Genomic DNA, 25,876 nt, shown 5'->3' on the forward strand with positions numbered 1-25,876 from the left:
AACATCAATAGCTTTGACTGTACATTTACACACCTATTATATTTACCTAGAACAGGTGCAATTCAATGGCTCCCTAACTGGCTTGAACCTTGATTTTGTTTGGAGCTATACTGAAGCCAATACCTGTGACAAAGCATTTCCAATTTCTTTGGAAGATGGAGGGATAAAGAAAGATAAAGTGATCGCATAATTGCATATTTGAGGCATAAGTTAAAATAAAGCCCAGTATCCTGTTTTCACATTTGCAAATTAACGCTGTCCGTGCCCTCTTGCACAGATCTTAGGCATATTCTTTATTCTTGCAAATGTTCAGTGTAAAATTCTGTCTTCTTGCACTGGTGATTCTTTAAACATTTTCTCCTTTCTTTGAGAGATGCTTCCTGGATGTGCAGTCAAGAAAAGAAATTGCAGCAGCAAAAAATGTTTTTGCACACATCATTGCTATTCAATCATTTTAGCCCCTGACCTCACCCTAGTCAATTAAAAAATCCTTGGAGACATAAGATAGCATCTGTCTTGTGGGGTACTGGGTGCTTTCTGCTTCATTTGCTGTTCATTGTGTTTTACGAGGAAAGCATGCTGCACTGATTAAGAAGAGTATGGAAACTGTGCCCGTGTGTGTCCGTATGTGTGTGTACACACACACATGCATGTACCTTCATGTGCACTCAGTCACACACATGCATATATACATGTACACTGTAGCTGAATACAGTATATATCTCTCGGACTGTGGTTTGATAACAGGCCCAAAGTTTGACAAATATTTTATGTATTTTATTTCTAGGATAAAGGCACAATAAACTCTGCATTTATATGCCTATGTGTAGATACATATTTGCAGATGTAAATATATATTTAATGTGTAACTATATAACCTGAATGTGTAAATGCATATTTTCATATGTATGTGTGTGTCTAAATGCATGAGTATGCGCTCTATATACACAGCCAAGGCATGTGCAGTCCAGCAGATCCTTTATGCTTTTAAACAATACGACTAAGCATAGAAATAATTTAGATGTAAATTTTATTTGGGGAGGGAGTATGGATTTTTTTTTCTTTATAGCAGAATATGAGGCCTGTTAGCGCAGTTATACTGTGAATAGGGGATTGTGCAGCTGAATGTAATTCCAGGCCGCATGGCAGGCAACATACATCACTCACAGGAAAATATTAACATAGGAAGGGCTACAGACTTTTACCTAGCAATTTTCTGTTTGTGGGCTTCCTGGCACTGAACTCCCTTTCCATGTCTTAATCCAGGTCTCATACAATGGATAAAACTTCAGAGCAAAGGGTTTCTCTCCTCTGAACAGCAGTCTCATTTTCTTCAGCATTCTCATATAGGGTAAAGGATAATCACAGAGTTCATCATGCAGAGTATCAGAAGACTGAAAACAGAAACCCCATTTTCATGTAAGATTTTCTTCCTCAAGCTGTGTGGCAGCAACTTGGCCTACAGTTACATCAGGAGGCAAGGAGGGAATGCATGTTTGCTTGCAGCATGCTGGCCTTTTGCTGGATAGGTGAGCTGCCAGATTGTTCACACAGAGTAAAAGTGCAAATGAGTGCAGTATTATAACCCTATACCACTAATGAGAACCCAAAGGCTACCTCACCTGGAAGGCCACAATTATTGCTGTTGGATCAGGCCCCAAAAATGCTGCTGACACAATATACTTTAAATTACGTCTTTATGTTCCAGGAAAAGGCCCCCCTGCAGAATACATTGAACTGACCTTCAGGTCATATACCCATGTCCTTTCTGACTTTACCAGTCATGTAATTGACCCCCAGAAGCCTTTATAATCTTATTGTTAATCTGTCATTTTACCCTTTTCTCCTTCTGAGGGCTTATGGGATAGTAGAGAGGACTCTGAGAAAGGTGAAGGTGAGGATGATGTTAAATAACTGAATTTTAAGAAATTAACTTTGAAGGAAAAAAAAATCCAGTGAGAACAGAAAGCTCACCTTTTTGGCTTTCTCCTCTACTGAAGGAGAGCCATAGGACTCTCAGCCTTGGAGAAAATGATCCTTAACTGTTACGAATCAGCCTATCTCTGCTGAGCGCAGTGCTTCTTCATTAGTTGAATCAGGTGTCTGTCAGTTTTTACTAAGCCCTAGAGTAGGCAAAACACTTCCTTGTCCTTTCCTCCATTTTCCTCATTGCTGTCAGGAGACACTTCCTTTATGCTTCTTTTTGCCTTATACCTCACTGTCCTGTCAAATTAGCATGAGTAATGCAATGCTTTAGTAATTGATATCAATTTTGTTTATTATGCCCAATGTTTAAGTGCTTATCTGTGTTCTTTTCAGGCACATCCCGTTTTTCTGTCCCAAGAGGTGGAACAGGAAAAAATAACATTTTTGTTCTTTTTGTTCATGAAAAAAAATTGAAATGTACTTGGTTGTTAAAGGAAGCATACCTTCACATCAATGTAGTGCTTTGCTTCCTCTAGCCTCCTATTACTTTCAGAATTATGAATTAATTGAGACTCTCATACTAATTCTGAGAATGAGAAATTGTGCTAATATCCACTTAGAGGTGATAAGCCAAGCAGAGAAAGGAAAGGTAATCCAAGACCTTAGCAGTGTTCACTGATAAGAGAACGGTGAGTACAGAATTCACAGCAGTCAGCTACATGAATCTGCTATAGGAGAAACTCTGTTTGAATTGACAAGCTGTATTATTCAAGAAAAATAATCACAGAATCACAGAACTGTAGGTTTTGGAAGAGACCTCGCGATCCTGAGCTTGGAAGAAGTACTGTTTAAAAGTTGCCCAGCTCTCACAAGCACCCTTAACTTCTAGCAACCTAGCCCATGGGATACCCCCAAGTAGGTCCTGGAGGACTTCAAACTTGGCTCTCGGAAACTCCAGGGTAGCAATCCTACTTTTTGCCATATTTCTTCCAACAAGTTCCATCTTGAACTCCACTGTCTCATGACCACTGCATCCAAAGCTGCCCCCAATCTTCTTATCCCTAACAACACCCCATGCTTTCCCTCAATTCCCAGCCCTAACTAAGGTCTGCTCTCAAGGCTCCCACATCCAACCCTAAGAGCAGAATCTGTGGTGTGCAGACACAGTTTGGGAGAGTGTAAGGCAGCTGGGCATGCACAAGCCCAAGGAATGAAAGGGGGACACCTTCAAGGGTGCTGAGGGAGGCAGTGGAATTCACTCGGAGGGCTCTGGTCTGTCTTCTTGGAAAGCTCATGATGATCAAAGAAGGTTCCTGAGCAGGTTGGTGGGGCTTTGGGCAACATGGTATAGAGGGAGCTGTCCCTGTCCATGGCATAGGGATGGGAAGAGGATGGTCCTTAAGGTCTCTTCCAATGCCAACCATTTGGTGATTCCATGATTGAAACACCCAGCCTTGTGCACTCAAGGTCAGCTGCCTCCCAAGGCAGAGACTCCACAGCCTTTCTGGACACTGGTTCTGCCTGAGCACCCTTGTGTGGACAATCTTTTCCTTTTTGATAGTTGGGCTGTCTCCACCTGCAAGTGTGGGCCTGGTGCCGCCCACCTTTCTGCCACAGAGCCCCTTGGAGAAGGCACATGCATCATCTTCTCTACACGTTCCCAGCAGGCAGCTGGAGGCAGCTGTCAGCTCCACTCCTGAGCCTTCTCTCCTTCATGCTGACCACGGGAGATCCCTCAGCCTGCCCTGTATGCTGTGTGCCCCAGCCCCTCACTCCCTCCAGTGCCATCAGCTGGGCCCACTCCACACCCATCAGGATCTTTCCTGTACTGGGGAGAACAGAACGGGATGCTGGAGCCCAGGGGCAGTTGAAAAAATGACACCAAAGAAGAGAGGAAAGTGCTTTCATGGGTCATTCTTTATTCTTATTGTGGGTGTTGTTGCAACATCTTTCTTTCTTTCTTACTTACTTTTATTAGGATCATTCTACCAGTTTGTTGCCCAGTCTTAGCAAGAACTGGTAACCAAGCATCTTGAATGGACTTTACGCTGCACTCCTGCACTTCTTCCTGGCAGAGCTGAAGACTTGTGCTTCTTCAGAGGAACAGCTGTCTGCGTCACCATTTTGAGGGATCTGCTGCTCTTCTCTGTGCACTGCCATGCAGGGTGCGGCTTTGTCTTCAAGCACCTCTTGGGCAGCCTTCTCATCTTCAGACCTAGACACCGTGTGCCCAGCGTGGCCTTCGGAGGGCTTCTCCTGTCGCCCTGGTGCAGCAGCCCAAAGGAAGCCAAGTGCACTCTTGTCCACTGCTTGGGACTCCATGCAGAAGAGATGACACCTCCACATGAGAGGAGGGGATGGGGGATGGGGAGTGGGGGAAGAGGCCATTGTGCAGGCAGTCCTGCCAGATGGTAAACTGATGGCCTCTCCCCCCTAGTTGTGGAGGCGGAGGCAGGGCCAGGAGTAAGGAGCAGACCGGACGGTTCTGCAATGACGGTGGTGGTGTCTTGCAGGTGGGAGAGGCACGATGACACTGTGCCACATCAGAGGACTTGGAGGTGGATTGACCTCCATCAGCTCTTCCTCCGCAGGTGGATCCACCACCATGGGCTCCACACCGTCCACCGTGGCTGCTCTGCCTCTGCTCTCTCTCCTCTGCCTCCACTTCTTCTTGGGTTCAGTCACCCAGCTCGCATTGCCCCCATAAAAGGCGTGGGCAGCTGTCGCTCTTAAGGACAACCATGGCTGCTATTCACTAGAGGGCCTGGGAGATCAGCGAGTGGTGGGCCAGGCACAGGGGCTTTTATAGGCCCCAGGACACAGCGGGGGGCAAATGTCACAGTGACATCAGGAAGCCTCTGTGATGCCCCTGTGATGGCGCACCACGCACCAGGCCCAATGTGGCCGTGTTGGGAGGGGGCTTGTGCAGCCTGAAAGAGGCCCTCGTGTGGAAGGAGGAGGAGGGTCAGGGGGGCTGAGGGCCCCTTTCCTGGTAGTGGCTTTCCCATCTTGTCACTGGGCACCACCAAAGAGTCCAGAGGATAAGAGGAGTCTTATCAATACAGAGGGAGAAGATCCCCTCTCAGCCTTCTCTTCTCCAGGCTAAACAAGCTCAGCTCCCTCAGCCTTGCCTCCTAACAGAGATGCTCAGCTCTCCCAATCATCTTTGTAGCCCTCTGCTGGACTCTGCAGGAGCTCCAGGTCTCTCTTGTACTGGGGAGCCCAGCACCAGACACGGCCCTCCACATGTGGCCTCAGCAGGGCTGAGTAGAGGGGCAGGATCACCTCACCTGACGTGCTGGCAACACCCGTCCCAGCACACCCCAGGATCCCACTGGTCTTCTTGGCCACAGGGGCCCTTTGCTGGCTCACACTTAACCTGTTGTCTGCCAGGACTCCCCAGTCCTTCTCCACAGGGCTGCTTTCCAGCAGGCCAGCGCCCAACCTGCCCTGGTGCGTGGCGTGATTCCTCCGTAGGCACAGGACACCGCAGGTGCCTCTGCTGAGCTTCATGAGGTTCCTCTCTGCCCAACTCTACAGCCTGTCCAGGTCTCTCTGAATGGCAGCACAGCCTTGCGATGTATCGGCCACTCCTCCCACTTCTGTGTCACCAGCAGACACATGGTTGTTCCTTTCCAGGTACAGGACTCTACACTTGATCTTGTTAAACTTCATTTGATTTCTTCCCGCCCAACTCTTGTTCTAATATCTGAATATTAGGAACACTGGATCCAAATAGCAGGTTCACTTTGAAGTATTTTCTTAACTTTCATACAGATAACTTTACCCTAGTTCTAAATTTAAAAAGACTGATTTTTAGCCCATATTTTGAATAGCATGTCTGATGACTTTGGTGGTTGTTTCTTCACAAGTGAATCCCAAATGTGACCAAATTAATATTTAGGATGTGTACTTTCTACTCATGTACCACTGAAATCATAGAACAAGTGTGTGGGACAGTGAATGCAAATGAAGCTCACAGGTCTATGCAGGAAGTGAATATGAAGCTAGAGGCAAAGGTTTCTTGGTCTTGACAGTGAATCTTCATCTAGATCATCTCTATGAGATGACTTGTCTTCAGTTCTGGGCCCTGAATCTATCAGGTTTTTTGACATTAGGTGTGGGTCTGAAAGAGTCCCTTTGGCCAGACATTTAGTTAAAGGTTAACATTGCAGGGATGAAACAATTTTGACTGTGACTACACATAGAAGTTTCATCTGGGAGAAATGTAGTTAAGCTGGAGCTCTGTGTGACCCAGACAGAAGAATGGGATGGGTAAAAGTGACTCGTGGTCTATCTACTACACACTGTGCTATTCTGGGTTCACACTGAATGCCCACAGTGCCATGCAGCTAATACCAGACTGGTGTTTTTAAGTGCAGGATCACGTGGGTGGTGCTTGGGCTGGAACCAGAACACTTGGGAAAAAGAAAACAACCAAAAAAAACAAGCGCCATGTTAGTGTACTTTGAATAACATAATGTGGTTGTGGGGTCACTGCTTGACTATTTCCAATGCCCCTTCCTCTCTTGTCCAATTAGCACATAGCAGGAGCCTGTCCTGAGCAACATGAGTAGTATGGAGTAGCATCCTAGCTAATTATCGTGGATGCTAAATTGATGTTCCTAAGCTATTTCCAATTCCCCACCCAACTTTTCAAGCCAGTTTGTGGAATTCAGACCCGTAATACTTCATATAGCTTAAGTAGTTCTTGTAATACCAACATACATGGCAAGATAGAATTTTCTTGCTCTTTTATTTCAGATGTCAGCATACAGTCCTTCTGGGGTCTTTTTTTGGAAAGCTGTACTTGGAAATGCTGCAGGAAATCAATGGAACTGCCTGTTTGTCTGTCTCTATGGACAGTGCCTTACACAGTGAGTGCTACCGAAATATAAATAATAAATAAAGTTTTTTCCTCATGGACTCAGATGTATGATCTACTAATGTAAAAGTGGTTTTAAGGATGACTTCCTTGTGTATGTTGTTTAAAAATTAAGGTAGGTAGGTGGCATATTTAAAGAGAGATCGAAAAGAAAAGTTGCAAATCAAATTTAATCTTAGCCAAAATTTTAAAATATTTTCATCTTGGGGTTGGGTTTAGCTTTGTCATCAAAGTAGTCTTTAAAATACTCAAATAAAGGAAGAATTTCTTTAGAGGGTAGATAAAGATTAGCGTAAGTAGAGATGGGTGGCCATCAATGTATGTGTGTGTGTACATACATATATATACAAACTAGTTTGTAGACTTGGTCTCTGTAACTTCCATTAAGGGTAGTCTGGGCAGTCTGTTCAATAGAACAAAAATGGTATAACAATCAAACTAGTCTTATAGCTCTCACATCACTTCTCTGACACCTGCTAACTTAAAGCCCTGATGGAAGTGAAACCTTCACAGACTTGCTGTGCGAGTGAAAAGAAGTTGACTTGCTCAGTTCTAATTGTTGTTGTTGTTTTGTAACAGGCTTTGCTTGAGCTTCTTGACTAAGTATGGGGAGATCAAAGGGATGATTCATTTGGGCTTTAAAAGAATCTCTTTAAAAAAGATAATAATTAAAAGCACATAGCACCATAGCACCAAAAAAAAAAAAAAAAAAAGGCATTCTAAAATTACAGAAACAGAAGCACATTAAAAAAGTAAATGACTGCAAAAGAGCTTTCCATTATAAAAATATCATTTACAGAATTGCCTCTTGTCCTTTCACTGGGCATCACTGAAAAGAGCCTGGCTCCATCCTCTTTGCAGCCTCTATTCAGGTGTTTATACACATTGATGAGATCCCCCCAAGTCTTCCCTTGTCCAGGCTGAACAGTCCCAGCTTTCTCACATCTCCTCATAGGAGAGGTGCTCCACTCCTTTCATCATCTACGTGGCTCCTCACTGGACTCTCTCCAATATGTCTATGTTGTTCTTGTACTGGGGAGCCCAGAACTAGACACATTTTTGCAGCTCTAACAGGCTTTTAGTATTTTTATCTCTTTTTCCCAATACCAGTTGATATGGTTTATCAAAGACAAAAGCAAACTGCTCTTCATTTCAGCAGGAGTGAAATCCAACCCCTAAATTGTAGCCTGGTTTGCAGTGAAATCTTTGGCAGTGGAAACTGCGTACAGCTCCCAGAACATAATCTATAAAGAGTAGGCTAACTTGCAAATGTATTTATTGGGTCCTTTTGAATTCTTGCATGCTGTTAGTGTTCTTTAAAATGCCAGGTAATGTTGTGGAAACTAATATCACTGTTTCACTGAAGCTCTAAGCAATGTTTTATTCTTCATCTTTTAGGTTTAATGAGAGCATGCTGCTTGCTGCTAATAGAGCAGAGTAAACAATCTATGTACATTGTATTCAATTACTTTAGCTCTTTTTCTTCTTATGGTAATTACCTACTAGCGGACAATGATTGCTACCATTTGTTTTTTCCTCCCAACGGTTTGCTGGATATTCTGCACAGCAACTTGTAGCCTATGTTATTGCAAACTGACTGCTTGCAGTATTCCTTCAGGGATCAATGTTTGGTTGCCTAAAGCCAAGTACTTGTTTCTTTTCCATGATTGGATGATCTGCTTTGTCACAAAACACATTTTGTTTCATAAATTCATAGTTTCATCCTTCATCCAGATCAGCAATTTGGAGCTACACCATGCTGATGGGAACCTACATGTTAGATGCAATATCTGTTCTGAAAAAATAAATTCTGATAAATAGAGTCATTCAAAAGCTACCATACAATTCTATATAAAGCATTTATTTAATTTCACTGTTGGTATTTTGCTGTTATCAGTTACAAGTGTTTCTTTCATTCAGCTTCCTGTCAAAGCAATTTCAATTGTCAACAGATACTGCAAATTAACTCATAATAAATCCTTTAGAGTTGGGCATTGTTTTGCTACTGGATTGTATTTTATTTTTTTTCTTGTCTCTGGGTTCATTTTATACTTTTTCACACGGAAAGCACAATGGACAAGTGAACACAGTTTGCATCAAAGCACACATTTTTGAAAGACTTTACAGGGTTGCCATAATAGCAAACATTCTCAACTTTGTACCTTTCTAAAATAACTTAGTTTTTAAAGATTTAAAAGCAAAAATATTCCAGAACTGTTAGCTCAATTTAAAATAGCTTTTAGATTGAGTCACATTACAAAGAAATGAAATAAACTGAAATAAACTGAAAACAAACTGGAAGATTTGAATCCTCAAGAGAACCTCTTACACAATCTGATTTGATCCGTGTATCAGTTGCCACAGCCAGGATCTCTTCTCTACCATCAGCAGCTTTGGAACAGGCTGCTATTAATATTTTCTGATAACACAGCATATAACACCATATAGATGCTTGGTCTAGTCTAATACCAGTGATTAAGCCATGGACTTGAATCTTTCACTCACCGCTCATTTTTGCTGGTCAAGTCTGGTTATTGGCTGAAGGGACTTATATCAGTTCACCTCAGTTACTTGTGTTTCTGATTTTTTTGTTAGCCTGGTACCTAGTATTGAGGCTCCTATACTGTTTCACAATAGATTTAACAGGTCTGTCCTCTCAGTAATGGACTGTGCTAACTGTCAAAGAGTAGGGCATGAGAGGAGTTTCTGAGGAGTGATTTGTGAGACTGTGATTTGTCCCTGTGCTGTATACTGTGTAGCTGGTGTAACACAAGCAATTCTAAAAAGCTATAACAGGTTAAAAATGCACAAGCAAACTATGATGAGGGGACAGCATGGTAACTCAAGATTGTTTTACAAAAGTCTGTAGACTAAATAAGACATTGTAAAATGATGTTTCCACACATATTATTTAAGTAAATGCCAGTAAGTTATGTAAAGTTCTTACAACCTTTTTCATTTAGTACTCACTAGGACATTTCTTCTTCAGATCCATTTAATTATTTAAGTCCAGCTCTGTTTTCTGTTTCCAGCTCTGCTCCTCTCCTGTGGTGTAACAGCATGTAGGGCATTTACCTTCAGACTTTAGTTTCTTCTGCTGTGAAACAGTGGCAATGATTGCCTTTATTATTTTTTTAGGTGTTCGTAAACTCATGAATGAAAGAAGCTATTCATACACCACAGACTTGTGTCTACTTCTATTTAATGTCCACCAGCATATTTTTCCTGTAGGATTCCTCTGAAAGACTAGACAGCTTGTCCAAATTCATCTAACTAGCTTAAGGCTATTAGGCCTGGTCTTATATCAATTTTAACTGTGATGTCTTGAGGTAGAAGAAAGACATGGCTGTGAAGTTGTATGACACAGGAATTTGGATGTCCAAATTATCCCTAACAATAAGAGCTGATTCACAGAACCTGGGATCACCTAAATAAAACCAGAAAAATAACATTGAATGTGAAGTTCATTTTAAGCAGTACTTTGTGTTTTTAATTGCTGAGTTGAGTCATTGTGTCCCCCCTGTCCCCTCCCCATAAGCTGGCATCTTGGTCATACACCAGCACCAATCCAATCAGAATGTCCTTAAGCTGCTGGATACTATGAAAGAGAAAAAGAGGTTGATGTCGAGTGCTGCAGTGCTGTCGTTGACAGAAACAGATCTGAACAGCAGCAGCCTTTATAAGGCAACTTTTAAGTTTTAGTCCCACTAGATTTTAGATGGAATCTTATCATGGCTCAGATTTCATTGTCTATTGCTAGAGATTTCAATAGCCAGATGGTCAGGGAAAATATAAAGTTGCATGCACACTTTTTAAAGGTTACTGATATGTGGAAAAAGATACCGTTACTCACACATTATCTTTGAAGTGAAGATAATGCTCAATGACACAAGACCAAAACATGTCTTATTATGCATTATGCTTTACTGTTACTCTCATTATTGCTGTGCTAATTCTTCCCAAGAAGGTTTTGATTTTCTTTCCAGATGCTGCAAATTGAACTGGATTGCTGCAGTCAAGAACTAATTTTTCAAGATTGTTATTCTGTTTTTAACTCCATGAAACCCCAGCTTGCCAGAAATACTGAGAGACAGTCATCTGAAACATGATTCAGATGACAAATCAACTGAACTTGGGTTGTCAGGTTGTAAATTACAAATGAAAGAAGTCATCACCTCTCTAGACATATATATATATAAATATATATTAAAAAAAAAGCCCGTTAAACAATTCTGCATATTTCAATGACTAAAAAGAAACACTTAAATTATCAAAGTAATACTATATGGGAGAGTTGTGTATAGCTATCTGCTACTTTTGGTCTTCTAAGACAATTAAAATCAGATTGACTGTCCCTGTAGATTATGCCAGTGTATTCTCTATTCTAAGCAAGGACAGAGAAGATCCTCAAAAGCTGACTGTCTGTAATGACTCTACTCTCAAGAAGTTAGCAGAACTTTTCCTAATGACTTTCAGAGTTCTTTGTTGTTTAATTACCTTCACTAGATTTAATTGAACCAAATTTATCAAAACTGTTTCTCCATGGAAACTTGGATTTTATTATACATGTAGATAGGTATGGTAGGTATGTTGGAAAACAACCTAATTTCTCCAGGAAAAAGAAAAGAGTTGAACATGTGACAAAAGTTTGTTTTATATTTTAACAGAACTATAAAAAGATTTTGCTATGAAATGCTGAAATTCCTCATGCAAGCTATACTTCAGGTTTATTGCTGATCTCAAGAGGTAGAATACTCAGCTAGATTAGACCATTCATGATGCCCTTTTGATAATTGCAAAATATGCCCTTCCTCTCCAAGGAAGAAGAGAAGAAATAGAATCATAAAATTGTAAGTGATGTGCAACTGAGCAACTTTCTACAAAGTAAGGACTCTGCTGATTTCTTTATACTTTGCAAAGAAATGCAAAACACAACTCCTGTGAAGTTCTACAGCTCTTCATAATTTAAAATACAGCAGTTTTGACACAGGGTAACTGATATGCAGAAAGTTCAAGGTTATGGAAGGGCTGCCTTTGAAAAGCTATAACTATCTTTTACAAAAAAAAAAAAATTAGAAAAAGATGTATCAACTAGGTATTGTCAATGGATATAGAACAAACATGAGAGAAACACAATTCTGTGCCTTTTCACCTGGGGGAGTTGCATTATTTCATTTTAACTCAAGACTGACAGCTGACTATAACCTAAAGTCCATTCAAGCCAAAGGAAGATCTATACTGATCCCAATCCTGTGCCAACTGAAGTCAGTAGTAATATTCCCAGTGGTACAGACTTGTCAAATCATTTAGCTGCAAAACAGATGTGGTGCAGGAAAATAAAAAAAATAATAATAAAAATTAAAAAAAAAAAAGTGAAAGGTGTTTTCAAAACTGGATGGGGCAGCATTGCGCTGTCGGTTATAAAGATACGAAACAGAAAGATACTAGCCATTAATTCCTCTGTACCAGGTGAATGTAAGCATAGTGAGGTAGAAAGCACAGTCAACAGTAAATTATTTTCCTATGAACAAAACAAGTAAGTTTTTTAAATAGGAATTTTATTGACCTAAATATTGATCCTTAATACAGCAAAACAACTTACTGCTTTCTTGACTACCCCCAAGCAAACTGTAGTTAAAATGATAAAGCATCAAAAATTGTTCTTAAACTATAAAGTCTTAATTTATAGTGGTAACAGGATAGCACTGACACTATGCAAGTGTGGCTAAAATCCTCACAAGGCAAAGCTGTAGTACGCTGTGGATGTATACTGAGTCTTCACTGTTTATATGTTCAACCAATTCCCTCATGAGATACATTTTCTTCACATTATTATTATTCTACATATTCTGTTGCTGTTGCTTCCCTTAGCAGCGTGGCTTGTGTTACAGCCACACTGGGAAATCTGTCTGGGGTGAAAACTAAAACTTCACTTGAACCAACCATATGGGGTCTCATTCAGTAATGCATTATAATGCTTACTGAGCATCCTTCCATTTCTTTTCTGGGCAGACCTCTAAGGAAAATTTCAGACAGCCTTCCCAACCTTTCATTCAGAATGGCTTTCTCTATTCTATGCAGAGTTTAATGGGAAAAAGGCCTACCTATTGCTGCATCTCTACACGTCTTCTAGCAAGGTGCAAGACTGGCTTCCCATTGTGTTTAAAGCTATGTTACTGAATGCTAAAAAAGAACTTGTTTTCTTTGTTTTCTGCTTATCAGGGCTAGAACTGATATTGTATTACTTAGCTGTCTACAGACTGATTGTATGGTCTAAGGGATGGTCATGCCTAGCAGGGAGGTGTCAGGGCAGTCCCAAGACAAACGGCAGGAACACAAGATGTGACGGCTCTAACAGGCAGTAGCTCTAAGAGGCTGAGCTCTGTCTACTTGCCAGTTTTATTAGCTCTCCTGACAACAGCAACAACGGCTACCAAAGTCATAATATTCACAGAACATCATTTCTGAAAAGATACAAGGATAACCTCCCTCACCCAGGGTGTGCCCTCACATCCTCCAGTGGACCCAACTTTGCAGGATAATGGGCATGAAACCCCCAAACCTTGGGCAGCACGTACACCTCCAAGAGAGGCACAGTCCTTCAGGGTGTATTTTGCCCAATCAAGCAAATACTACAGGATATCCTACGGTATCCGGGAATTCAAAATAATCCAGACACAATATTCTCTCTGGCTGTGGACCACAAGTAGAAGCAGAGGTTGAGGCTGCCACTGGAAGGGATCTAGCTGAGCAGGTTTTAATAGGGAGATGTGAGCAGCAGTGTATGTCTGGAGAGCAGGAGGAAGCTGCAAACAAAACACAACCAGAGCTAACCGGGTCACAATTTTATATGGGGCCATGTAATGATGGTCCAATTTAGAAGAAGGATGTGCCAAACACACACATTAAACAATAACCAAACGCAGTCCCCAGCTGCAAAATCCTATGCCGGCTGCCAATATCTATCTGCATAGCCTTTGAAATCCTCCTTTGCTTTTTCCAGCTGCTCTGGAAGACACAAACGTATGCACTGCAACCGCTCAAGGGAGTCCTCAGGGGAAAAAACCTGGATAGCTGCCAGAGTAGCTGGGTGGTCACAAGGATGAAAACCATACTGTGCATGAAGAGGGATCTGCTGCAAGGAAAAGCAGACAATGCTGTTATAGTTTAATTCTGTCAATAGTAACAGAGAGATCCTGTCATGCTGATAGTAATTAATAAAACAGCAGAGATACTGCTCCAGTATCTGGTTCACCCACTCCATCTGGCCATTGAACTGCAGGTGATACTGGGTGGAAAGAGGGAGTTGTGCCCACAGCAGGCCCATAACCAATCCTAGAACTGGCCAGTGAACTGGGCCACTCGATCCATCACCATACGATCCAGCAGACTATGGCAGTGAAACACATATTGCAAAGAGAAAGGCACAGTCTGAGGGGATGTGGCCAGCCTCCTTAGTGGAAGAAAAATAGCTGCCCTCATAAATGAGTCCAATACCACAAGCATTGCTGTGTGTCCCTTGGACATAAGCAAGTCCACACCAAAAATTGAAATAATTTGCCATAACCTCAAGATTTGGTAAGGGCTGTAACAGTCCCTGCAGCCTCTCTTGACTCTTGTCAAGTCTCTTGACCCAGGTGATGATATGGCAAGCAGTGAACACAGTTCACAACATCAGCATGAACTGTAGGCTACCAGTATCTCTTCATGACTTCATGCAGGCTTCTGAAGACTGCTATGCCCTGCTATCAGTGCATCATGAACACACTGAAGGACCTGGATGCACAGCGTGCTGATGGATATGTACAGCTGCTCATCACAATGCAAGCAACTGTCCTTACCCTGCACGTTCTGAGAATTGTTCCCCTGCCCAAAACTGCAGTCAGAGGTTCATCAACCAGTACCCAGCACATAGAAAGCCCACAGAGGCATTGGTGGGTGTAGCCACAACAAAATTCTGTGGAGATAAAAAATTGCAGGGGGGTAAATCTGCCTCATTAGTTCCTGCCAAGGCTGCCTGATGCAACAGAATATTTGCCCTACCATTCTGTTTGCCCAGCCTGTAGTTAAGAGCAAAAAGGTGAGAAAAAAAAATGCCTAGAGAGACAAGAGAGGGGACAGACACTTCAGGTTCCTAAAATATTACATATTTTGATGGTCAGTCAGAACAAAAGTGATCTTGGCTGGATTCATCAGAAAGTCCCTCAACTCAGCGAACCCCTCCTGGATGGCCAACAGCTCTCAATCCAGGCACAAGGATGATGCAGAGCCTTGCCCTTTCTTCACTCACCATGACCACAGAGATGCTTTATTAAGGTTGGCGTCACCTCAGTGTTTCACGCATTAACAGCCCAGCTCCTGTGAACACTGTGACTTAGCTGTTGCTTTCCTTCCACACTTCACAGCAGAGTTTTAACAACACTGTCTACAGATGCACCCACAGGGCCTTGGGGACAAAACATCCTCGCACAGTATTCCCACTGGGAACAATCTCTTCAAGTAAATTGTCAGGGCGAGTCCAAGATACGAGACAAGAACATAGAAGACTCAACAGGCAATAGCTCAAAGAGGCTGAGCTCTGCCTAGTTGCCAGTTTTATTAGCTCTCCTGACAACAGCCACAACAATAAATACTGAAGACAATATTTGCAGAACATCATCTCCTTTGAAGAGATACAAGCGTAACCCTGACAGCAGGTCATCTAAGATACAATTCAGAGATGTAGGTGTTGAACTGCCATCCGACAGGTATTACATCCTCTATGTCTAAACACGATATTTGGACTTGATGACCTTAAGGGTCTTTTCCAACCTAAATGATTCTATGATTCAACAAGCCTGTATCCATATAAACACAGCCAACAGGCAAAAGGAAAAAATTCTATCAGTAATATTGACTTTTGTAAGAATTATAAATTTGAAAGGGACAGGAATATTTATAGTCAATAGAACTGACATCTCCCTTAACACAAATCCTAGTACTTCATCCTTGTTAATTTATTTAGTTGCCTTTAGTTACATGGCTCAATGCAGACTTAAGCCATAAGGCTGCAATGAACACTAAGGAAACATATTTAGGTAGAATACTTATTAACTGAACAAGACAAACAATAGCAAACTCAATCTAATAGCTTGATCATAGGCATTTATATATTTTAATCTCTTTGTGGGCTTTGACAAATTGCTTAGGTCTCTGGCTTGTATTATTCTTTGGAGATCTTTCTGTGGACTTACCTTTTTGAGTGTTTCAGTGATTAATTAGTATTTGTCTTGTTCTGATATTAGGTAGTACTTCAGATAGCTAGTTTATGATAGTTATACATTTTTGTTTATTTGCTATTAAATAGTAACAGGAAAATATGGTGTTTGTGTGCACTCAGTATTCTGACTGAGTTACTAAATAGTTTCTTGGAATTATTTTTCTATCAGAGTACTCAGTACTTGAAATATGTGTGCCTGTTACTGAATGCACTTCTAGGTAAGATCTTCAGGTAGTATAAACTGTATTGCTCCACTACAGCCTATGAAATTGCAATGCTTTACATGAACTGAGAGATTGATCACCATAAAATATACAATAAATTTAAATTCTCTAACGGAATTGGCTTCACCCTTAAATTCCAGTTTCTGCAGTGAAAGTATTTCCTATTAAGAATTCAGGCTTAGCTCACAGCATACATTTTATACTGTTCACTTAAATTTGCAGTTCCAATTAATATGTCTTCTGGGAAGCTCATTTGATGGCAAATCTGTGCCCAGTTTTCACCTATATACATAAACCAATGCTAAAAAAAAAAAAGACACAGATAAAAGGCATTTTGTATCTTTGCATAGTCTATCAAGTCTCATGGTAACCTTGAAGTGTGCAATGGAATAGAAAATACACAAATATCTTCCCAAATTAAAGAGAGATAATTTAATCCCATTTTTAACACAACTGACCTTTGGGGTTTAAAAGGAAGAAACTCTACTTTCTTCTTTTTCTCTTTTTCTTTCCCTTCAAAAGAGTGAGATGATCTGAAATCTATAGAAGTAAAAGACTCCCATTGATTACAGTATGATTTGGGTTATTCCTTAAAGCCTTAAGCACTTACCTTTGAAAACAGGAAAGAGTACACATACTTATGTAAGCTTTCTATGCATGTTTTGGTAAGACTAGAAAGGATCCTGTCATTACACCCAACATAAGCTGAGAAAAAAAAAGACCAAGATATTTCTGCAAACTAAGTCAGTCAGCGTATTGGGATTGGTAGCACAGGGTATGGTAAAAGCTCTTTCACTGCGCAGTCCAGACAAGTACTTAATCCTGGAAATAATATGCTTTGTATAGGGGAAGGTGGAACCAAAAGGAAGCTTTTCACCATACACCCTACCTGAGCTGATATCTTCTGCTTATTCCATTTCCTGCTCTATGTGTTAGTGCCATTATAGATTGTAATCACTGTGTTCGCTATGAAGAAATGACTTTCGTTGACTGCTAATGCATTAAGATCCTTATGTGAGGATCTTCTACTCACTGTCATTTTTCAACTTGCTCCAGTTCATCTGAAAGAGAAGGACAGGAATGTCCTTTAGTTAGTCCTTTAACCTGTATGTTTTTCTTCCTTATATCCTTGTTTTACTTGAAATCTGAAAAGCTACTACTACTGAATTTAAGGCTTGAGTAACATCCCTTTATCTACCATGAAAAGGAGATATGATCCTAAGCCATTTAAATATGTAACAGTCAGTAGACTGGAAATGCTTTGATGCTGGAAGGAACAAAGGGGACACATTCCCTCTATCTAAAGGCTTCATTCGCGTCTAAGTGTGATCACAAAATGATTCAGTCTCCCACTGACATCAATAGGCTTGGCAAATCTGTCAATTCTGATTCATAAGCTGATGTTCTTGTCTTTCCTGCCACCCCAGACCATGCTAAGGGCCTTCCTTCAGCTAGAAGAGCTGTATGTCATTTTTTGCATTTTGGAGCTTTTTAGTATGGAATGGTATATATCCCAAATCTGAACATGAATCCTTTCATAGTAGTTAGAAGTTTGGCTGAACAGCTTTAGGAAGGTAAAAGAAGTGCTGAAGGCAGTAGAGGAGAGCAAATGGTAGGTCAGAGTTATAATAGACTGAACTCGAAGATTTTTTTCTCAGGTTACTAAGGCCCCATCCTATACCCATTTGTGAATAAACAGTCCCTAATTCACACATATTTTGGAGCAGTTGCCTCCAAAAATCCAAGTATTGCTTTTATTTCTTTTCAAGTGTTTCTTGTTTAAAGCAGTGAAAAGTGTTGCATATGATGGGCATGAAGTCAATGATTCGATCTGCTTAGATCTGTGGCAAAGGAGATGAACATTTTCTTGGACGTATTTCTTGCCTCCAAAAGGATTTAAAAGGTGAATTCTTCAAGAGAGTCTAAGAATATTTGGCACTCATCTCCTTTTAAATTGATATTGGATAGCTAAAGCTTGTAAGCATCTCTGAAAATTTTCACTCTTAATTTTTAATAGTTATACATCAATATATCTTATACACACACACACACACACACAGTCTTATTAATCAATAAGAGGAAGTATGGGCTTGCTTTATTCTTTACTGAGTTCAATCCCAAATCTCCCTAGAGAGCTTAAAGAAATAACATAATGTATAAAAATCAATACGAAAAAATTAAGTGCAACATTAAAATTTCACATACAGGAGAGTTGAAGCCTAAAATTGGAACTCTTAAAATATTCATAACGATTATATAATAAATGGGAGAACTGCTAGTAATTTGGTACCTTCCAGGATAATCTCCAGCCACACCGGTGCACAGTGAAAACTAAGACTGTTTGACACTCTGCAGGAGAACTGATTCTCTTGAGATATGGAGTACAGAGAACCTAAATAGAATTGAAAAGAAATAAATCTGAGATTGCCTAATTCCCAAATATTTAAATATTAAACAAAAAAAAATGATTCCCTGACACCTGCATAAGAAATTAAATGGATATTCATTTTCTTTGTCCTTCATCCATTCAAAGCCAGTACAAACCTCCCTTACCTATGGTATGGGTCAGTTTTTGTAACTTGTACAGAATTCAGTAGAAAACAGAGAATAAAACTCAGACTAGTGGAGATGTCTGCTCCATTCACCCATTGAATAAACACTGCAAAACACTACTTAAAGTTTACATTGTGAATGAACTTCACATTTGCCACAGTTCCTTTGTATGCCTAATATATGTGATGTTATTCAGCTGGACAGAGATTTACATTAAGCTCAGACAGGCTTTTGCGTTCCAAAATTAGCTTTTTTCTTCAGTCTTTTCCTTTTCATACACCCATTTTTAATTTTTTATGATTTTTTTTTGTCTGCTCTGTGTTTATCTATGTTTTCTTTTTCTTTCTTTCTACCTTTATCTCTGCAAACTCTTGACTTTGAAACATCTTAATCTCTGGCTTTTCTTTATACAAACCCATTGAACATTACCTAAACTGGCAATGTTGTTTTTAAAGGAGAATAAACTAAAGTCTAAATAAATCAAATGCCACACAGTACAGAAATGTTAAATAAACCTAGGATTTACAAATTCTTTTCTTCATTCTATACACATAGTGCAATGGAAAGAGCTTACATTGCTGCACATAGCAGATATATTCTTTACTATCCTAAATGCTGAAATTACATGGAATTATGCATTTTAACCAAAAGCTGAAGAGGTAAACTTATGAAATGAAATCCAAGTATCAGGGTTTTTTTAGGTGCATCCCTCTTAACGTTGAACCTAGCAGGAGCTATAAAAAGGATCTTCCCAGACTAATATTATCTTCCTTCATGGGAAATCAGAATTTTCCTCCCTTTTTCTAGAGATTTAAATGTTTTAAGTTTTGCTACTTTATTTAGCCACATCATGAAAATTTGCTCTTATTACATTTCTTCATGTTGCCCAACTAGTCACAGCTACATACCATGCTGTGATTTCTTTTTTCTTAATGTTGAAAATCTTCCCATACACACAGTTGGAATTGCTCTATAAAATGCTGAAACAATGCAAACAAACAGCTTGGTGTGTTCTTTCTTGCTCAGCTTACTAGTAATCTACAATTTGAGTATCAACATTGTTAAATTGGCCCTAATTCTGTATAATTACTGGAGACATTTAGGCTTGAAACTAGCAAAACTGGAGAGCGTGCTTAGGAAGTTAGGCTAGAGTCACTACAAAGTATCTTGTGTTGCTTTGTGAGGATTTCTTCAGCTTGTTGTTGGGTTGCATGCCTTTCAATTTCACTGGAAGAATTCCTAAAGCTTTATTTTTGCTAAGACTATAAAATATATGTTTGGGTTTGTTTGTTCATATTTTGATAGCAGTATTTTTTCTCCTGCTTTTCTGTTAATAATACTAGGAATTTGTGTTTGTTATCTCCTTCATCATAGGTAATCAGAACACTTCATTGCTCTCCAGCATAGTTTATGACAGTGAAGCTAATGGTATGAATTTAATGGACTGGACAACTTTTGTGAATTGGTAGCATTTGGTAGAATTTATATATTCTTTAGCCTGCCATTGCAAAATACCGTGTAAAATAAAAAGCAGTAAAGAACACTGACATCTCTGGGCGGGTATATCTGTACAAAACACACACTTTCTCTCTCCCCTACCACCCCCTCCCAAACCCTTCTAAAAATGGATTTTTTTAACCTAATCAACCAATATTTACTCTCAGTGAGCTCCCAAGATACTGTACTCCTTAGATAGTTTTCATATTGGTATAAAAAGTATACATCTAGAACAGAATTTTATGCAAGTAGCAAATGTTAATGACGGAGCATTTGGGCCACTCCTGCTACAATAAGTACAGTTTCAAGGTGTGATAGAAGGTAGAGAAGGTTGCTGCCATGTGAGAAAGCCCTTAGTGTGTTTTGACCTAAAACTTTTCTGGCCATTTACATCTGTGCAAATCATGCTGCTTTTCTGACATTACTACAGTTTGACTGATGTCAGGAAATAAAAGTTTAAAGTAAAATTAGTGCTCACCTAACTTGGCTCCTGTAGACAGCTGCAGCTTCTGAGTGGGCTAAGTTAAAGTTTCACTGTTAACAGATATCTATAACAACTGAATATTTCTCTTGAATGTTCTTCAGAATAAATGGGAGGGTAGCTGGTTTCAGTATAGCTGATCTCACCTGAAGAAACCGAGGAGAGAATGATGTAGGGTATAAAAAAATAAAAAATTAAAATAAATAAATAAATAAATAAATTTTAAGTGACCACCCTCAACAGAGGCTGTATAATGCCTCTGGCGGAGTTCCCTGTTTTTCTAGAAACTAGAGAGTGAAATCCTGGTTGCTCAACTTTCTAAGCAAAAGTCTTATAAACTTCTTTTGAACAAAAGTGGGTTTTTTTGATTTGTTTTATTATTATTATTTTATTATTATTATTATTATTATTATTATTATTATTTCTTTCCATTCTCATCAAGTTAAAGGTTTAAGGAAAAACAAACAGCATTGCTCTTATTTATCCAGATACCGGTCAGGAATATTCCCCCTAAAGTGCTGTGCCAATAGAAGTACTGCGAGAGAAGAACCAACTCCCATTTCTGGTTTCCTATTTACCCAACAAACCCTCTTGGTGCTACATCCTTGTATATATTGTAGATCTGGCCATTTGTCCCTTCCATAGGACACTTGCCTTGCTGGTGGCTAAGGACATTACAAAGAACAAGGCATTTCAAGCTGTGCTATTTCTATTCCCTCTGGAAGCCATTCTTCTGCAGCTTTTTATACCTCATATGATGTTCTAGCTAAGTTCACACGTACCACAATACTCAGAACATTATCCTTAAATAGATATGAGATACATTTCTGCAGAGTACCACATGAAGGTGTAGCACATGAAGGTATCCATATTGTAAACAAAATATAACCAAATTCTTCCTCTGCAAGAAATAAATAAACTCTGCAAACTTATAAAAAATAGCAATAATAGTAATGATGAGTAGTCATATTTGCGGGCTATTAACTTCAAGATTGCTTTACTATACAGGCAAACATTTTAGCGATTTTAATAACAGGATTCATTCTTGAGTAGGTCAAAATTAGTGCCTCTGTTAATAGGCTTTGGAGAAGATGCTTTGAAGATCTTTTTGCAAAGGTGGTGAATAAGAACATTATTTTTACTATAATGTTTCAGGCCTCTGCACCTGGACTTGAGAATTAGCACCAAATAGAAAAGCATCAGTAAGACAGAGTCCCATTCTACAATGGGAAAATAGTGCTTTAAATCTTGATGGACCAAAATTACAAAGCTAGATCTTTATCATAAAAAAGTAATCATTTCTTTATGGTTATACTTAGAATTTATGTGTCAATGAATTATTTGTATAAATACTAATAAGAAAGTTTGTAAGTTGTCCAGCTCATCCCACCAGAGAAATTGAAAAATATGTCATTCATCTGACTGGTCATAACTAACCTACATCTAAATGATGAATACTGAAGACAGAACATTAACATCCACATTCACCAAAAGACCAATGGAAACAAACAAAAAAATACAGGGAAAGATATTTCAAGCTAATTCTGATAGTAAATACAAGGTGAGCAAAAACAGCAGATACTGTTATTGGCTAAAGTATTTACCCATTCTATTCAGAGTACTTTTAGTGTCAACTTTTGAACAGAAATACAGAAAGACCTGCTTGACCATAAGAATTCTAGGACATGTTTAGAGAAAGATTAAACCAAGATTTGGTTTCATGCAGAAATTAATAATTTTCTAAAGAAACTACGCAAAATTCCAAAATCATGACCTGTTATCTTATACTACAGGTAAGACTGAGTATAAGATGAAATGAAAGAGGAAAGGGACAAAATGAGATGCACAAAGGTCTAGAAAATTTAAGTATTGGTTATCAAAACATAGATATGTATTTAAAGTGGCTAAGTTAAGTGGCATATATATATTTAAAGTGTCACTGCTATGACACACTTGAAAATTTCTCAGCATATGTGTATAGTTTATCTTCTTAGCATTACAGTACCACTTGCACCAACTTATACATTCATTCTGATAGCTCTGAGCCATAGGGCATAATTCTTTGTAGAACATCCCCTAATTATTTATTGTCATAGCCTGTAATCCTTTCCATATTGCTAAGTATCAGAAATTTCTGAAACAATTGATAAAATGAAATTTTATTTACATCTGAATCTTGTCCTATCCCTGTAATACCTCCAATTAGATACCTAGTCCACCGCCACAATCTGTGGATGACAGGACCTTGGAAGATACGCCACAGTGACAACAAAAGTGGTTCACTTCACAGACTTGATTTCCTGTATACTAAAGATAGGTTAGCCACAGTTTATACAGAAAATTTTAACAATGAATCAGTGTACAAAGAGATATATTTTGAGTATCCCTCTCTCTTTTTTTCTTTTGAACCCTTAATAAGTAGTTATCCCAAGCATTAAAATAATGCATTGATGAACCTGTCCACCTGAAAGGAAAAAAAAAATCATCAAGACAGGCCCTCCTAATTAGTTGCTTAAATAGCTGCTGCCTATTCATGGATTAATCTCTATCAGTGCCAGTAGAAACCAGAAATATTTTAATTTATTTGAAGCCATTGAACCAAAGAGATATTAGCTGTGGGGCTGTTCTTGCAAATTGCTGAGCACCTCTGGGAGACATTCTGCATGTCAAACCCTCATCATACCACTGGGAGCTGAGAATGCTGAAAAGAGTATGAAAATAACGCAAAATAGTTTCTGCAAATATTTGCCCACATTTTAAATAAAATCACTTTTGCTTTGTTTGCACCTTATTTTATATTCAAGCTTGATTAACATTGGCAGTGTATTGGCAAAAGTGAATTACAGCATTTATGCTTGCACTACGCTAGCATGATCATTCAGTCAGTGAGGAAAAAGAAAAAATGCCATGATGAACTTACCTAGATAAATCAGTTGGCACAGATGATTTCCTAACAGTACCACTTCTAAGAGTATAAACTCCACGCTGGATCCTTGCTGGAGACAAATCTGAGGAATATTATTTTTGCCCTGTGTGAAGTGTTACTTAATGGAATTCACAGAACAGATGATCATAGAAGTGTGGTAACACAAAGGCAATAATTAGCCCTCATTTACTTATCAATATGATTCAATAGGCAAAGTATTCTTTGCCTAGAAACCTAGAAAGTCAGATGTTTTGATTAATAAAACGTAACAGTTTTGTGTCTTGCTTCAATTTCCCAGTCTAAAAAATGAATGTATTTCCTGTTCTTTCAATAAAGTTCTCTGCAATCTATGAGCATCTGCCCATATCCATGAAAGAATACAATATTTTGATTCTAGATTTCAGTCTCCTATAGCTTCCTCCTGCTTGGTCAGGTTCACACCAGTCTTTCATAATATGCCTAAGGATTATATGCCACGGGAAATAAAAAGAAGAAACAATATTTAAAAAAAAACCTCAAATAATTCATGGAAAAAAAATGTTAAAATATATGAATTTTGCATTTTAATTTAGTAAATAAGACATCAAATAAATAAATAAATAACCTGTCCTATTTTAAATTTTCTGATGCATTTATAAATATCTGTTTTTTAATCCAGCAGAGAAAAGTTATGAAAATCACAACTTTGCATTCTTTCTACAACCACAAATCACAAATCCAAGCTGTTAACACAACTGGCATTTTTTTTCCCAGTTTTACATCATTATAACTTCGTTTACTGTGGTATTGTTGCTCTTGATGTACCTTGGCATAAGTTAATTGCAAATAAGAAACTGTTTTTCTTTACTTTTTCCTGTTTTTATTTACTTTTTCCTCCTTTTTTTTTTTTTAACTTGCCAATTAGTAAGTAAGAGCAGATCTATAAAACTGATATTAAAAACTTTACCTGATTGAGATGAGGGACTTGCATTGTGGTGACTACGTGAGTACCATGCCTTTCTGTTCCTCAGCTTCTTTTCCTTTTACTTCATCAGACTGTCTGTGGCATGGGATAGCGTGCCTTTTCATGAGGCCTGGTAGGGAAGAAGGACTCCCAACCTGGTCAAAAACAGTAAACACCATTTCATCCAAACATAGCACATGGGAGTGATTCTTAACTACTAAGAGTGACTACTGCATTGATTAAAACCACCATTGCAAAAGTACATCCCAACAAATCAGCTTAAGTGCAGGAATTCTGCATATGCTCTTCCTTTCATGCTGGCGTACTCTTCTCAGAGAAGTCAGGGCCCAAAATGTGCTCCTGCCCCAGCCTACCACATCCTCTTGCCACTTGCCAGCATTTCCACATCTCCACCACAATCTTCCCAGGTCCAAGTCCTCCCTCAGTCAGCAGCCAAAACGTCCTTGGATGCCATACATCCCAGTCAGTGTTAAAAATCCAGCCTTCCTCTAATGGAAACTTTCTTATGAAGCAAGTACAGAGTTAGTGATCCATCTCTCTCTCCTGAAAAGTGGGAGGATAGTTGAGAAGCTAAGAATTTCTGTGACAGATCTTGGGCAACATTTTCCAATCACATTTGTTTAAGATTCAGGGTCCTTGCCTCCATGTCACCATACATCTGTACTTGCACTGTTTGCCAAAGTTTAATGAGGAATTATTAATAACTATATGGAAGCTTTTGTTTCCAGGTTACCAAATCAAAAATGGCCTAGGTATGTAGAGGACAAATAAGATGTAAGTTTACTCCAGCTTTAGGGCCTCCATAGAGTCTTCAGTTGATGTCCCTGTTACAGTTTTGAATGAGGAAGCAAAGATTGAAATGGTAGACTGCCACTTATTCTAAGCCTTTAGGGTGACCTCCTGCAGTGGTCAAATTTAAGGAAATTCTACTTAAGAAAATAGTTTTAAAAATCAGCAGCCTAAATTGTTTTTTAAGATGAGTCCATGTGTGCAAAAAATATTGTCTCATTTCTTGTACTAGACCAAGATTCAGTGATCTGTCAGTTTACAGAGAGAATCACCCAGTTCTTGCTAGTTTTTGCAGAATATATGACTAATGTATGCCTCCCGACTTTCTATCAACGTCTGTTATTTTCATTGTGTTAATACTGAAGAGTCCAA

At 39.2% G+C, this 25,876-nt stretch overlaps 2 long non-coding RNA genes across 3 annotated transcripts; one reads left to right on the forward strand and one right to left on the reverse strand.

The window, feature by feature from the left end:
• The first annotated feature begins 3,831 nt into the window (after nucleotides 1–3,831).
• On the forward strand, nucleotides 3,832–7,312 carry LOC136790134 (uncharacterized). The gene is made up of 3 exons (XR_010829492.1): nucleotides 3,832–4,918; nucleotides 5,467–5,565; nucleotides 6,691–7,312. It is a non-coding gene; the product is annotated as an uncharacterized lncRNA (long non-coding RNA).
• Nucleotides 7,313–9,773: 2,461 nt separating this feature from the next.
• LOC106039904 (uncharacterized) lies at nucleotides 9,774–25,457 on the reverse strand. Of its 2 annotated transcripts, XR_010829494.1 has the most exons (5): nucleotides 23,746–25,457; nucleotides 20,823–20,971; nucleotides 18,585–18,686; nucleotides 17,184–17,355; nucleotides 9,774–10,238 (listed from the first exon to the last, which is right to left on the reverse strand). It is a non-coding gene; the product is annotated as an uncharacterized lncRNA (long non-coding RNA). The 2 variants fall into 2 exon arrangements; XR_010829493.1 differs by having other exon boundaries at nucleotides 20,823–25,457.
• Nucleotides 25,458–25,876: the final 419 nt, after the last annotated feature.

Source organism: Anser cygnoides, chromosome 2 (genome assembly GCF_040182565.1).
Source record: "Anser cygnoides isolate HZ-2024a breed goose chromosome 2, Taihu_goose_T2T_genome, whole genome shotgun sequence".
NCBI classification, from domain to species: Eukaryota; Metazoa; Chordata; class Aves; order Anseriformes; family Anatidae; genus Anser; species Anser cygnoides.